Source organism: Bombus terrestris, unplaced genomic scaffold (genome assembly GCF_910591885.1).
Source record: "Bombus terrestris unplaced genomic scaffold, iyBomTerr1.2, whole genome shotgun sequence".
In the NCBI taxonomy this organism is placed as follows: Eukaryota; Metazoa; Arthropoda; class Insecta; order Hymenoptera; family Apidae; genus Bombus; species Bombus terrestris.
In genome coordinates, this window is record NW_025963552.1 from 5691781 (window position 1) to 5704918 (window position 13138).

A 13138-nucleotide genomic window follows, 5' to 3' on the forward strand; every position below is an offset into this window, starting at 1 on the left:
TATGTTTTCCGTAGGGCAGGTAAGGCGATCTGCCTGCAACACTGTACGACCGCGAGCGACGGTTAAAAATGCGACCTATACTAAGCCTCGTGGCGTAACACATGTAATATAGAAATGATGTCACATTGTAACCATCATTAAAAAATGTATGTGTTCTTAATGTATCAATGAACGTGAGACTACACTTTTTATATTTTAGAATGATCGTAGGTATATATTATTTTTATTATACTAATCAAATTTTACCATTTTTTTATTTATATGTATCTTCTTAAGAATTAATAAATAATTGTTCTGGTAGGGCTTTTTAATGAGAAGTAAATTTTATTAGATTTGACTTATTATTATTATTGTGTGATAATTCGCGAGATACGCGTGATATAATTCGCACGATTAAAAACATTGGTGCATTTCGTCTCTTCGTGGCACGAGGGGGGTCTCATAAATGGGTCGAACGTGGACGTTCAATCTTGTAAGGGAGCAAACGGTGGCATCGTGTCACGTAAAATAAAAAACAGGGGCTCGAACGAAAAGAAAAAAATTAAGGTAACAAAAAAACAAGAGACTTTCGTTAGGATCTGTTTCTTTTTTGTTTGTTACCCCTCAATATCCCCACTACCCTGTAGGCGTACGTGACCGTTTCCACGCTTCTAGAACATTCGATGGAAGGACTGTTGATATATCGATGACTCATTAGGCACTTCGGCGATATACATTGTCGCCAAGCCCGCCACATCTTTATCTCCATCATCGACCTATCGGATTTGAAGGGTGCCGATCGTGATATCGCCGTTGTCACGTAAAAAAAGAACTCTCGTGATAATACAAAAAAACTTTATTTCTCAAGAGTCCAAGACCCTCCAACACCACTTACAATAATCAAGTATCGGCTCACAATTCAGACTGACTTGGTCGTCAATATTTGGAGTTTATATATTAAACGAGGACAACGGAAATGATAGTGAGGATATTTTTTGAAGTTCTTTACCAGGATGGCGATGTGTCGACTGTTTAGAGGATGTTTAGAGGTGGTCGCCTAAGGTGACGTCAGAGTAGAAGATTTTGGGATTACACCGTCGCTGCTTGACATATATCCCTTGCTGGACGACTGATTGATGAAAATTAAAACGAAACGCTGATTTACCGTATCGTTATTGTTGTGTCAGGCATTTTCTTTTTGTCGTTTCGACGAATTATTCTCATTTCGAACTTTTCTAGTCTTACTCTTACGTCGATTCTTATATTTTAAGATTTAGTCTTGTGTGTACGCTGGGGAACGCTTTTATTTATTGATTTAACGAAGAATATCGTTGTAGGTGTTATACATGCGAGTAAAAGTAACGAAGTACGAGTAGTTTTACTGTAACGTTATTATGTACTTCCTGATAATTTCTCGTTATTTATACCATGAGAAAGTATCAACGAGGAACTCTTATCTCGAACGTGAATCTATTTGTCGATAATGCATGCGTGTAATACCCGACTGTCGTTCATATAGCGTAAATATACCTGCAGATACGTAAACCTTTTATGATTTTTGTATCAACGGCAGACATGCTATAATACTCGCAAGTGAAATATAATTCTACAAAAGAAAATGGAGAAAAAAAGTTTCTTTGGCAATACATTCTTCCCTTTTTCATTACAAGTTTCCACTTTGTCGCGCTCCTGTTACATTATAATCTTGCTAGATTCACGCTCGTAAAATTTCACTTTGTTGCATTATATCGCATCATCGCCATCTGCCGAACACCTGTGAGAAACGCGGTTTACTTTGTCTCAAAGCGAGCAAACGTCTAATTTCACAAGCAGGATTTTCATCAACAGCGAGAAGGGCATATAGGATATAAAGGAGGTTGTAAGGGCGTCGTTGGGCTTACGGTGGTCACGATGCCGGAAGTGACGCCGAGCAGACACATCAATTGGGAATCAGGATCGTTATTGGGAAAATCATCACGAGGATTTGTCCCTCGCGCCATCAAAATTCTATCTTCGGAGATATTTTTCGCGTTTACGTGGCTGTCACGGAAGAATTCGACTATTTATGCGATAAGACAGGCAGGGTCCAAGCGCCTTATCATGAGTGACCACCGAGGTAGTGTCCGGTTTCTCTGTCCGTTCCCATGGATATATGACAAGTGCAACCAAGGTCTTTTCCCACTCCCGCGAATAAAAGAATATAAATACTATCCCCAAAATCGTTCAAGTCAGTCAAGTTAATCATTTTAATCATTTTAATTATTTGTTCAATATCTGTTACGTGACATTTTGGCGATCCTGCCAGGATTCATTCGTTTCAGTGTAAACGAAATCACGATTTCGGCGTACGCGCATCATTGAAGATGGAAGAATCTGCGGATCACTGCCAATCTTTGCTACTACGAAGCCCTGCAGCAACTTTCAACGTTCCAGTACGGTGAAACTAGACGAGAGGACTACGGTCAGCGCAGAGCAAGCCTACGAATAAGATTCGGAATCTAGAATCAAGCAAAGAGGAAACACACCAGAGACTCCTCAACGACCATACCAACTACGGTAAGCTGAAAAGCTGGATTCATTTGTACATTACCGTGCGAGAAAACCAAGTTTCTCAAGCGTTTCAAGCTCAAATAGCAACAATAGTTTAGACTCAATAAGCTCGATTAGAAACATGTGCACATCACGAAAAGACAAAATCGAAACTATCAATACCGTTTCTACAACCGGAGCTATAGATAATTCGACTCGACGCGATGCAAAAACAAAACGAGAATTTCAATAAGCAAATCGAACTTCTTACGCGACGTATAGAAGAGACATAACGGATAGCCGACAGTGAAAACAAGAGACCTGCAGCAAAAATAGGACTCGACGCTGCTATAGAATTAGGCTCCTTTATTACCATGGACGAATCTATTCCCGCTAGAGACACGACTCCCCCGTCATCCGCCCCGCTTCGACCAGAGGCAGACAACCATCACTCTTATGAAGATCGTTTATCGCACTTCGCTTCTCCGAGCTTACGAGCCAAAGACGCGATAGCATGTATCCTACAGCTAAACGGCGAAAACGATATCGGAGTAGAAGAGTTCATGCGCGAAGTACACGAAATGCGAGCCATATCTGGCGATCAACCGTTCTTAATTAAGGGGGTATTCTAGTCTACAAATTTTGAAAAATCGAAAATTATTTTTTCATATTTCCAAAGTATGGACATTCAAGAATATGCCCTTAAAAGGATTTTTCAAAATTTCAATTATTTTATGAGTTACAGTCATTTTTGTGACACCACATCTGCTCCGGTCCGACTGGAACAAATGAACAGTAGACGGTAGACTCTGCCCGAGTACCTACGTATGAATACCCCCATAAAATCTTTATTGTACTTTATCCCTTTTTCATGTATTTTTAATTCAATAATTCAATTGGAACAATGCTTGGGTTCTGAAATCCAAAATAATAACGAAACCTTAAACTCCTTAATATGGACTTTTACTCCGAAGCACATCTACGCACGAACACAGACAATTCAAATCTCCACATTCCTCGCAGTATATATTTTTAATGAAGATTTTACACCCATATTAAAAATCTTAAGTGTCATGGGAATCACGATTGGCCCAGAAGCTCATGCGTTCGCAGTTCTCAGGCGAGACGAAGTTCGCATCGAGCGCTCTGAACTCAGAGCTTCAGAGGCACCACAGGAAGCCAGAACTGCTCGTCTCCATGAAAGAACTTCGGAGAATGAGCAGTTTGAAGTAGAGGACGGTTTCTTGTATAGACCAGGAAGCGCCGATTAAAAATATGTAAATACGCTGTACCATTCTATGAGTAAAATTGACGGAAACTTGTCTCAAAGCTTTAAACGCGTTTTTCTCGAAACTACTTTTATCAAGTTGGCGTGCACGATATCTCAAGTTTTAAAGAACCGATTTATTTGAAATTTGATGTGAATGTTCTTCATACATTTCTCTATCGCCTCCATCACGCTCAGATTCAAAATTCCTAATTTTACTATTTTTAAATAATTTGGAATTGCCAAAAAACATGCCAAAAAGGAAACGTTTTTCAAATGGCCGCCATTTTGTGAAAAAATACTTTTTTGACTTTTTCGGGGTTCAGGCTATAGCAGTGTCTATACTAATTAAGAATCCATGCGGCTTTTTTGCTTCAAATCACTAGAAGGGTTGAAATCATGCACGCCAGGACACCCTTTTTTTGGACCCCCCACTTCGCCACTTTGTGAATTTTAAGTTTTTTTCGATTAATTTTTTATGTAATCTTAGCATATCAATAAACAAATGATAAAAAAATGTATAGTAAAAATATTTTTTATTTCGTTAGTACAGAGCTTCAAAATCCACCCGAAATTCATGCCTCTAGACTAGAATACCTCCTTAACCGTGGTATATGGTAGATAGTTCATATCGCCGCATAATACGAATACACAGGAAGTTAGTAATAACTAAATCAAGGTTCGAGTCACTCGAAATAAATTTAGCGTAAAACAAAGAAGGTAAAATTGAAAACAAAGGAAGTAAATTAACAAATAAAAAACAGGATATGCCGAATTATAATAAGTGACTAATCGGTCATAAATGGTTTATCTAGTACTAAAAACAACAACGGAAATATTTATGATTGACCAATGGCATATAGACATCCAATGTCAAGCCGGAAAATATATAATACAAATTTAACACATGGTTTTTGGTAAAATTCAATTTAATAAAAATATTAAAAAAAATATTAGTAGTTCCCGACAAAGTGGCGGTTTGCCAAGTTTGGTTCTCGAGACGGTATGTGTTGTACAGGTCGGTATGTCTCCAGGTGCGGTGCTCGAGGTCCACTCGCAACCTCGAGTAGAGGTCGCCACATTACGAACCACTTGTTTGTTGACAGAAATAGAGGCTGCTCTAAGTAAGTTCCACCGTTGTTGAGCTGTTACTTTGGAGATGTTTCTTGGGGATTTCCGAAATTTTCTTGCGGTTTAAATATATTTTAAATAATGCCTTACAGTGGCAGCTATCTACTTGCCAAGTCGCATTTTAGGAAAAAACTTGGAAGCACGGGAAATTACTTTGAACTCTGAGTCAGTTGACCTGATATAGTCGGTTGCCCGAAAGTTCTATTATGATATATCACTTATAAGGAGGGCAAGCGCTGTTTTCTCTTAAACTTTTTTCATTGATTGGAAACATTGTCAAGGGACAAGACATAGTTTAATAATGGATATACAGATGTAGTTTCCTATTGGCTATACGTGTCGGTAGGATATGTTTGGAAATCTTGAATGCTGCGAGAGATGCTCTCTACTTACCGCCGAGCTACTGGACTCGTCTAGGGGATCGTCGCCCTATTATTTAGTGAAATGAGAGGACCCGGTTCACTTTTGAGCTATGTTACTGCGGTATAAGCGTGAAGATTTCCCCTATAAGCGTAGAGTTTCAAATCTGGTTGATCTTCAACGCACTGATTTCAGGACTTAGCTTTATATTGTAGTATTTAGTCGTTTCTCCGAGGACAGGGTTAGGGTTGTGGCTCGTATGTAGCTATCAGATATATCGCGATGAAGTAAGGGAATGCAGGGTCTAGGAGAATTATCCAGTTCGATGGAATTTCACAGCAAGTAATTTTTGAGTCACTTGTTTCACGAACGAATCGTATTTATTTGTATCGCTCTTCATTAATCTTTCAAATTCTCTTTTGCCATCGCCTTTTTAACATTAACAATAAGCGTCGAGAGGAATCTTGATGTGGACAGGATGACCATAATTTTTACACGACACGTAACAAGGATGATTTGTGTTATTCTCGCTTTTTTCGGTATAGGAATCTGGGTCAATACGTTCATCTGGATCGTAATTTAACGTTGAATTTAAGGTTGCGGCAGTCTGTTGCAGTTAGAAGCAACATGGCCTAAACGTTGGCATGTCTTACATTGCATTTCGTTTCTCAAATCTAATAGGTGGTGAAAAGTCGAAGGCAAAATACTGAAAATCAGCCGAAGATCAGAAATTGAAGAAAGTTTCAGGCTGGCTTTTGACGCTAATCTCACCAGGTCTGGTCAAATAACTGGTTTTAAAAGTTGAGAAATCAATTAATCGGAGAATGTAAGAATTCACATAAAGCTATATGAACAAACGAAATAACGATAAATGTAGAATTTTAAATTAGATCTTTAAACCAGTAATTTGGTTAGGCCTGGTAAGGTTAGTGTTCATTAAATAGTTTAGTAGTCGTTGCGCGACATTTTGAATATTCATTCGTATAGTAATTAGCAAAATAATTTTCCTTCGTTGATTCCTCCGCCATAATTAACTTTCATTCTTTACGTCCTTCACTATACATTTCTTAATTCTCCGTATTCAAGATATTTCTAAGAATAAATATCATTGAATTGGTCAAAACTTGAGATACTACGTCGTCATAATAAAAATGTTATAGAGAAAATATCAATGGATTTCAAATTTTCAACCGTGAAAAAATTATTCTCTTACCACATTTTTCGCTTAGGAATAAATAACGTTTCTCTTTTATTATTTTTATATTAGTATTAAAAGAGAATGCACTCTTAAAAAACACTTAACCCTTCATCTGCATACTGCGTCATTACCGACCAGTAATTTTAAGTAACTTTTCATTTTCTCCATGCTGTTGTTTAAACCTTACTTTGTTTAACGAAATTAAGGTTATAAAGTGAGGTAAGTAAGGTAATAAGTTCAGCAAATGTGTCTGTGATGTTGCTAGTAGGGCTACGAATTATCGTACGATGCTTGCAAATAACGATGTAGAGAAAGATTCGTGCTGCGCAATTCGAAAGACTCCTGCTGCGTATTTCGAAAGGAAGTGCTTCGAAGAAGACGAATGTTTTTGCTGATGTATACATTTCTTTGTCTAGTAACGTGTAATCGCTAACTGCGTAGCTGCTTGCGCCATCGGCTCATGTGTTCCCCCTTCCACGCCCCTTTGGAAGTTGCTCGTGAAACGAAGGTACAAGGAGTCATTTAGTCGTCTCATTTCGTACCGATAACATGAATCGCGCTGCGTCAGGTTTGTAACGTATTCTAGCCTATTGGTGGCGTCGGTTTTTTATTACTTTCATTAGTATATCTTTCGCAATATTCATTACTATATTTTTTACTATCGTTTAACTTCGTAACTTATATTCTTTTTATAGACGTGCCGCGCAAGTAAACTCATGTACTTCAAAGCAAGATTTCGCATGCGTTTCTGTAGTATTATTTAAGTATATTTAGCTGTGTACTTTTGAATTCTTGCAAATATTTTCAACTATTTATAGCACGCGACTATAGTGTATTAGTGGAGTGTATATTTCATATTCTAGTAAGGAACATTCAGTATAATTCTTGCAAATGATCGTATTGCATTCACGGTATTCGTAAACATTTGTTCGATATCGAGAAATATCTTATAATTTTAAACTAATATTTTTCATACGTAAAAGAAAAGTAGCAGTATTTTCTAAATCGATAGAGAAAAGGAGAAAAACATAGAAACAATATTTCGCTTCTTTTCTACTCCCTATCCTATCCCACCCCACCCATAAACAGCTTTATTAATAGGGAATATTTGTGACTGCGTGCAACGCGGTTTGTAGAGTCAGTGTTTGTTCCGCAAAAGTATTTTTCAATATTTTCAAATCACGGTCGTTTTGAATAAATCCAATTAAATAATCATACGCGAAGGTATAAAATTTTATCAGACAATTTTTTATACAACATTGGGGTTCTTGTTCGCCGATTATAATTTTAGCGGTCGCGGTAGTGTGGTCTTATTTTATATTCTTTCGAACATTCTTTTTCGGTACTAGAGTCAGTGCATCTCTCAAGAGGACAGAGCCTCTGCGGGAGCTCAAGAATGTAAGTAGTTTTACATATTGCATTTCGATTTGTTCTATTTATTGTATTTTATTTGAATTATTGTTAATTATACAATAAAAATAATTGATATTTGATTATTAGTTAATTAGATTCTACATTCAGGTGAATTGATTCTATTATGGTTTGGTTGAGTTCTTTTACAAATGTAGATAATTGCCGTTCGCTTACAATATTTGTTTAAGCAGTGGCTATCGACAAAGGTGTATTGTTCTGAGTTGGTTAGTATTAAGTCAATTTCTACTACAAGTGCGATAAATACAGAATTTTGTTTGAGTAACGGTTCAAAGTATGACGGTTCAAAGTGTTACAACAAAAAGGTGTTGAACGCTAATTTGGGAGGGTTTTTATACTGAGGTTTTAGTTCGTCTGGAGGGGTTATCGTCTGGTGTATATCAGAGGCGGCTATTCCGTTATTGGCCTTGGCGACAATGTATATCGCCGAAGTGCCTAATGAGTCATCTATATCCCAACGGTCCTTCCACCGAATATTCTAGAAGCGTGGCAATGGTCACGTATGCCTACAGGGTAGTGGGGATATTGAGGGATGACAAACAAAAAAGAAACAGATCCCACCGAAAGTCGAATTGTAAGAGCTTCAGTCTTGGAAAGTCACGGCTGGAGCTTAATATCTTTGCACGATAGTAGAACACGACGAACACTTGAAACACTGGCACTAACACTAGATTTTTCCATTATTTCCTTCGTTGTTAACTGCGAGTTGCAATTTGCTACACGCAAAATTGCTCACCTATCACGATCGGATAACGATGACGACCGACAAGTACTTTTCTTTTTGTCATAATCTTCAACATTTTTTAAGAAATTGTGTATTACTTTACGACTTCTTCTTATTACTTTCGATATTTTTGCTACCAATAGCTGTTGCTGTTTTAGTTCCAAAATTTGCTTTTGTCAGACTCGTTTAATTTTTTCCGCATCCCATACTTACAAATTTATATAATATTGTTGCGACATACTAGCTAGAGGACAAATCGAGCCACGTGTGGTTTTGCCTCGGAGTATCAACAACGTTACGACGTAGTAAGTAAACTTCGGGCAAAAACAATGTCGCCGCTTCATGGAACCGTTTAACAAAGGCGAGTGGAAATTTACCGGTACCCCGTTGTCCAGCATAAATAAACGAACGTGACCGTAAGGTGACCAGTTTTCATCAGTCTCAGTCACGCGCGATCCCTTCAGTGAGTTACACACAGTCTTAGTGAATTAGAACCGATCGTCTTAGCGAACATTCTTTTAACGACCAGTATCGAACAATCTACCGTTTTCTCTGTATTTATAATTGCTTTAAATTATATTTGACGGCTTCAATATCGAGTAATCTTGTCATTAAACTACCACACGTTTTACAACATGTTCTCTTAATAAACATTGTGGGTTTTAATATTGTTTAAATGTTAGTCTTTTATTATTATTTATCGTCGTTCTTTATTAATGTTCTAATTCGTGATTATTAACCATTTATTAATTATTGGTATGTTTCAGGTGCGTGCCATGATGCATCGATGTCCTGACTTTTTATGTAAGTGAATAAGATTTTATTATTGTAATTATTCTTGCAAAATCAACGAAATGCGTCATGGATATTCATTTGTTATAATTAATTTAACTTCTCGTGTTACTTTCATTTTCTGTATTGATGTGCCCGTGAGCGCTTGAGATAAGTTATCTCCGCTTCGGGTGTCGCTACAAAACTGTTTGTTATTTGGATTCTTGAATTTATTATTTTAATTCAGACTCGTGCCATTTGACTTGTATAATATACATGAAATGGTGTTTGGTGTAAGGTGCCCAAGAAATATTCGGCGGTGTTCAACAATATAGTTTATTTAACAATCAATAATCCACGATTACCTTCTCGGTTCTCGACTATGCTTGTATCACATAATATCCCTGAGAAGAAAATAAAAAAATGATGAGATGAGGAGGATCTCCAACTCTTGTATCTTCTTTTGCAATATTTATTGATCAAGTACAAGAATACAATAGATTTATAATATGTAACGTTAGCGTATAATTCCGAAGTATAACCGAGGGTCAACAAGATTTGTCAAGACTGCGATTTCTGGGTAGATGCTCGGCTTTTATATCCTAAAAGTATAGGCGCTGAGGGGCGATGTTGGAAGTTGTGGGTGTCGTGTGCAAAAGCTGATAATGGCTATCTGGGTGACGTCATTTGAGATGTGATGGTCGTCACATTCCCCCCTTCTTAGAATTATTTTGGTCCTCCTAATTCTTAACGTTTCTTCATTATGGATTTGTGGAATCGCGCCTTGGTATTCCTCATCTGAATTTGTTCCAAGTGTTTTGTTTCATCTTCTTCGTTCAAGTGGCAGCTGGTTAAATTGTTTGTGGTATTTCTGTATATATGTTTAAAGGTGTTGGATTCGTCGCAATATTTTGGATGTTATTCTTAGTTTTGCAACATAGTAAATGAATATATGGTTTTGTAGGTAAACATTTCTTAAGTACATCGAATATTCCTATTTTATTGGGAAGGTAGATACCTGCAATATAACGGGCTATTTGTAGAAATGAGAGTCCCCATGACTTAAGAGACTGTATTCGTTAGCTGATTGATTTGGTCTGATATTTGGTCTAAGTTATTCTAATATTCTGGTATGTTACTAGGAATTCTAGGTGTTCTTTCGATTTTGTCTAACAAATAATCTATTCTTGTATCATTTTCAAAGGGAATCGTCTTGAGTTTATATTCAAATGTTATATTGACTTTGGATTGTCCTATCTTCATTATACTATCGTTCAATATTATGAATATTACATTGTTCACCAGGTGACTGAATTATGGAAGGTCTTGCTATTTACAAATTTGTACTTCCAAAGTACATGTATTTTACTTTCTTCTTTTGGTATAGCTGTATATTGGTTTTCAGCTGTTGATGGAATGAAAGTTATATGTTCGATTTTATAAACGGCAAACTTACCAATGCTTATTCTTTTGTTAAAGTTAATTATTCCTGACGCACAGTCGTGGATAGATTTCTTGTCATGTGTCGCGTGAGTTTGTTTGCACATTGTAATTCTGTAAAGATATAGAAGGGATTAGGAAATACAAATAATTTTCTTTATTTAACACACAACAGTTATATATACATCTTATACTCTAAAGACCTTGAAATCATACTCGCACGCACGCTTGTTGTCAACCGACTCTTCTAGATGCTTCTAACGACTCACTATTGTCTTTTGTCCCAACTAAGGCCTGGACGCCCTCTGACGCTTACACACACATTCAAATGTACAGTGTAAATGTATCATGTTCCCAACAATTATTCACTGTCAACGTGTCGCCAACAACACTCTCCAGAGTGGTACGCTGGATCGCCCATCTTGGACACCTCAGTAAGGCGTGCTCAGCGCCATCTGGACACGTCATCGCAATACCAAAATTTGTCGACGGTTTCCTTGTTAATCCTAACCCTATACGTGTTGAAGATACCATGCCCAGTCAACAGCTGCACGGTATAGTGTTTTATATTTCTCTTCATCTTCGGGAAGGTGGCTGCGTCCTCAATCAACTTCCATGTCCAAATGTGCGCGTTGGACCTGATCCACTTACTTCTCCATTTGTCCACCGCTTCCTCTTCGTAAAGATGAAGCTGAATCAGGAGCACTTCTGGATCGCCGAGGTCTGGTCGAGCTAGTTTCATTTTAACCTCGTAGATTCCACCCACCACCGCGTCCTCATATGAATGGGCATGGTCCTCGTCAACATGCACAACGCCGTGTGCGAAACCGTTCTGTAGGACGTAGAGGTACTTATCAAGGCAATCCTCTGTGCCCTTCAGTGTTCGCCTGCTGTCTTGACTTTGCTAAGATCCCATACCCGATAGTACAACTTGCTACAGGCGTCAGAGGGGCGGTTCAAATTCGGCAGGAGCCTTCCGATGACGCCTATAATCGCATCCGCTGTAGTACAAGGTGCTTCGATGTGGTTACTGAATTTCCTTTCGGAGTCCAACACCACGCCTAGGTATTTAACCCTTTCGCATGTATTAAGCATCTCTCCGGTCAAAGTTATGTTAAAATTTTTTGGAACTCTCATTCTCGTCAATAAAGTGATCTCAGTTTTATCCTTCGCTATCTGGAGACCCGAATTTTCACACCATTTTAGGATCGTCTTCATGTGGAGATTCAAGTTGACCTCCACACTTTCCTTCGTCTTCAGACCCACCAAGATAGCAAGATTGTCCGCAAATGCAAAAGCTCTCACATTCACTCGATTGTCAAATCTGGCCAGCAGGTCATCGTAAATTAGGTTCTACAGAAGCGGGCCTACCACAGAGCCCCGTGGAACACCAGCAAACATTTGTTTCACGATCAGACCACTCGGGTTGTTGAGAACTATGAAACGGTCCTTGAGGTAGTTCGCGAGAACCCTCGTCAAATTGAGAGGGAGGGGAGAGACTCCTACGCTTCGCCTCTTTCAGGATTACTTCTCACCGCAGGGAATTGAACGCGATTTTAACATCGATGCACATCATGACGCAGACAATGCCCTTCTTTTCGCAAGAATCGGCGAGATGGCACCGATGGTACTCTTCCCCTTGTGGAACCCAAATTGATTTCGGTAGGACGGGTCCATTCCCAGTTCCTTCTTAATGGCCGACTTGAACGTGTTTTCCCAAACCTTGCTCATCGCCGGTAGGATACTTATTCCGAAACTCCTTGCGTCATAATTTTTTTCTCCGTTATAAACTTATCCATGTTATTATAAATGAAGCATAGTTCATGGACATAGCCAGTTGTCATACATATCTACCAAAATCGCCACCCAAACGCAAGACAATCATAATCTCAATACAAGCCAACATCGTCATAATAAATCAAAAAACCCCAATATGCAGCTATAAACTAAGTTAATTTACTGCATCATATATATAATCGATATCAGTTATACTTTATGGACTATAAATTAAATTATTAATTATCTTAAGCTATTAATTATAACCTAAACACTATGTATTATACTTTTTGTCTTATGTATTATATATTATTGTATATTATTTGTTATATTATTTTATTATTTATTTATTCATTATTATTATTTGTGTGCGCCAATAAATCATCTTCCTTACGATTTATACCATTTTAATAACTTAATTCTCTACAATACGCATTTCCCAACATTCATAACTGAGTTCGACTCTATGTTCTGTATATTCACTGGTAGTTAGATTCACCATTGCAAGTCGCCACTTTTACATGTCTCTAGT

General features: G+C 37.8%; 1 long non-coding RNA gene across 1 annotated transcript; it reads left to right on the top strand.

The window, feature by feature from the left end:
• The first annotated feature begins 6728 nt into the window (after nucleotides 1-6728).
• Nucleotides 6729-10152, top strand: LOC125387011. Its single transcript, XR_007227614.1, has 2 exons — nucleotides 6729-7862; nucleotides 9387-10152. It is a non-coding gene; the product is annotated as an uncharacterized LOC125387011 (long non-coding RNA).
• Nucleotides 10153-13138: the final 2986 nt, after the last annotated feature.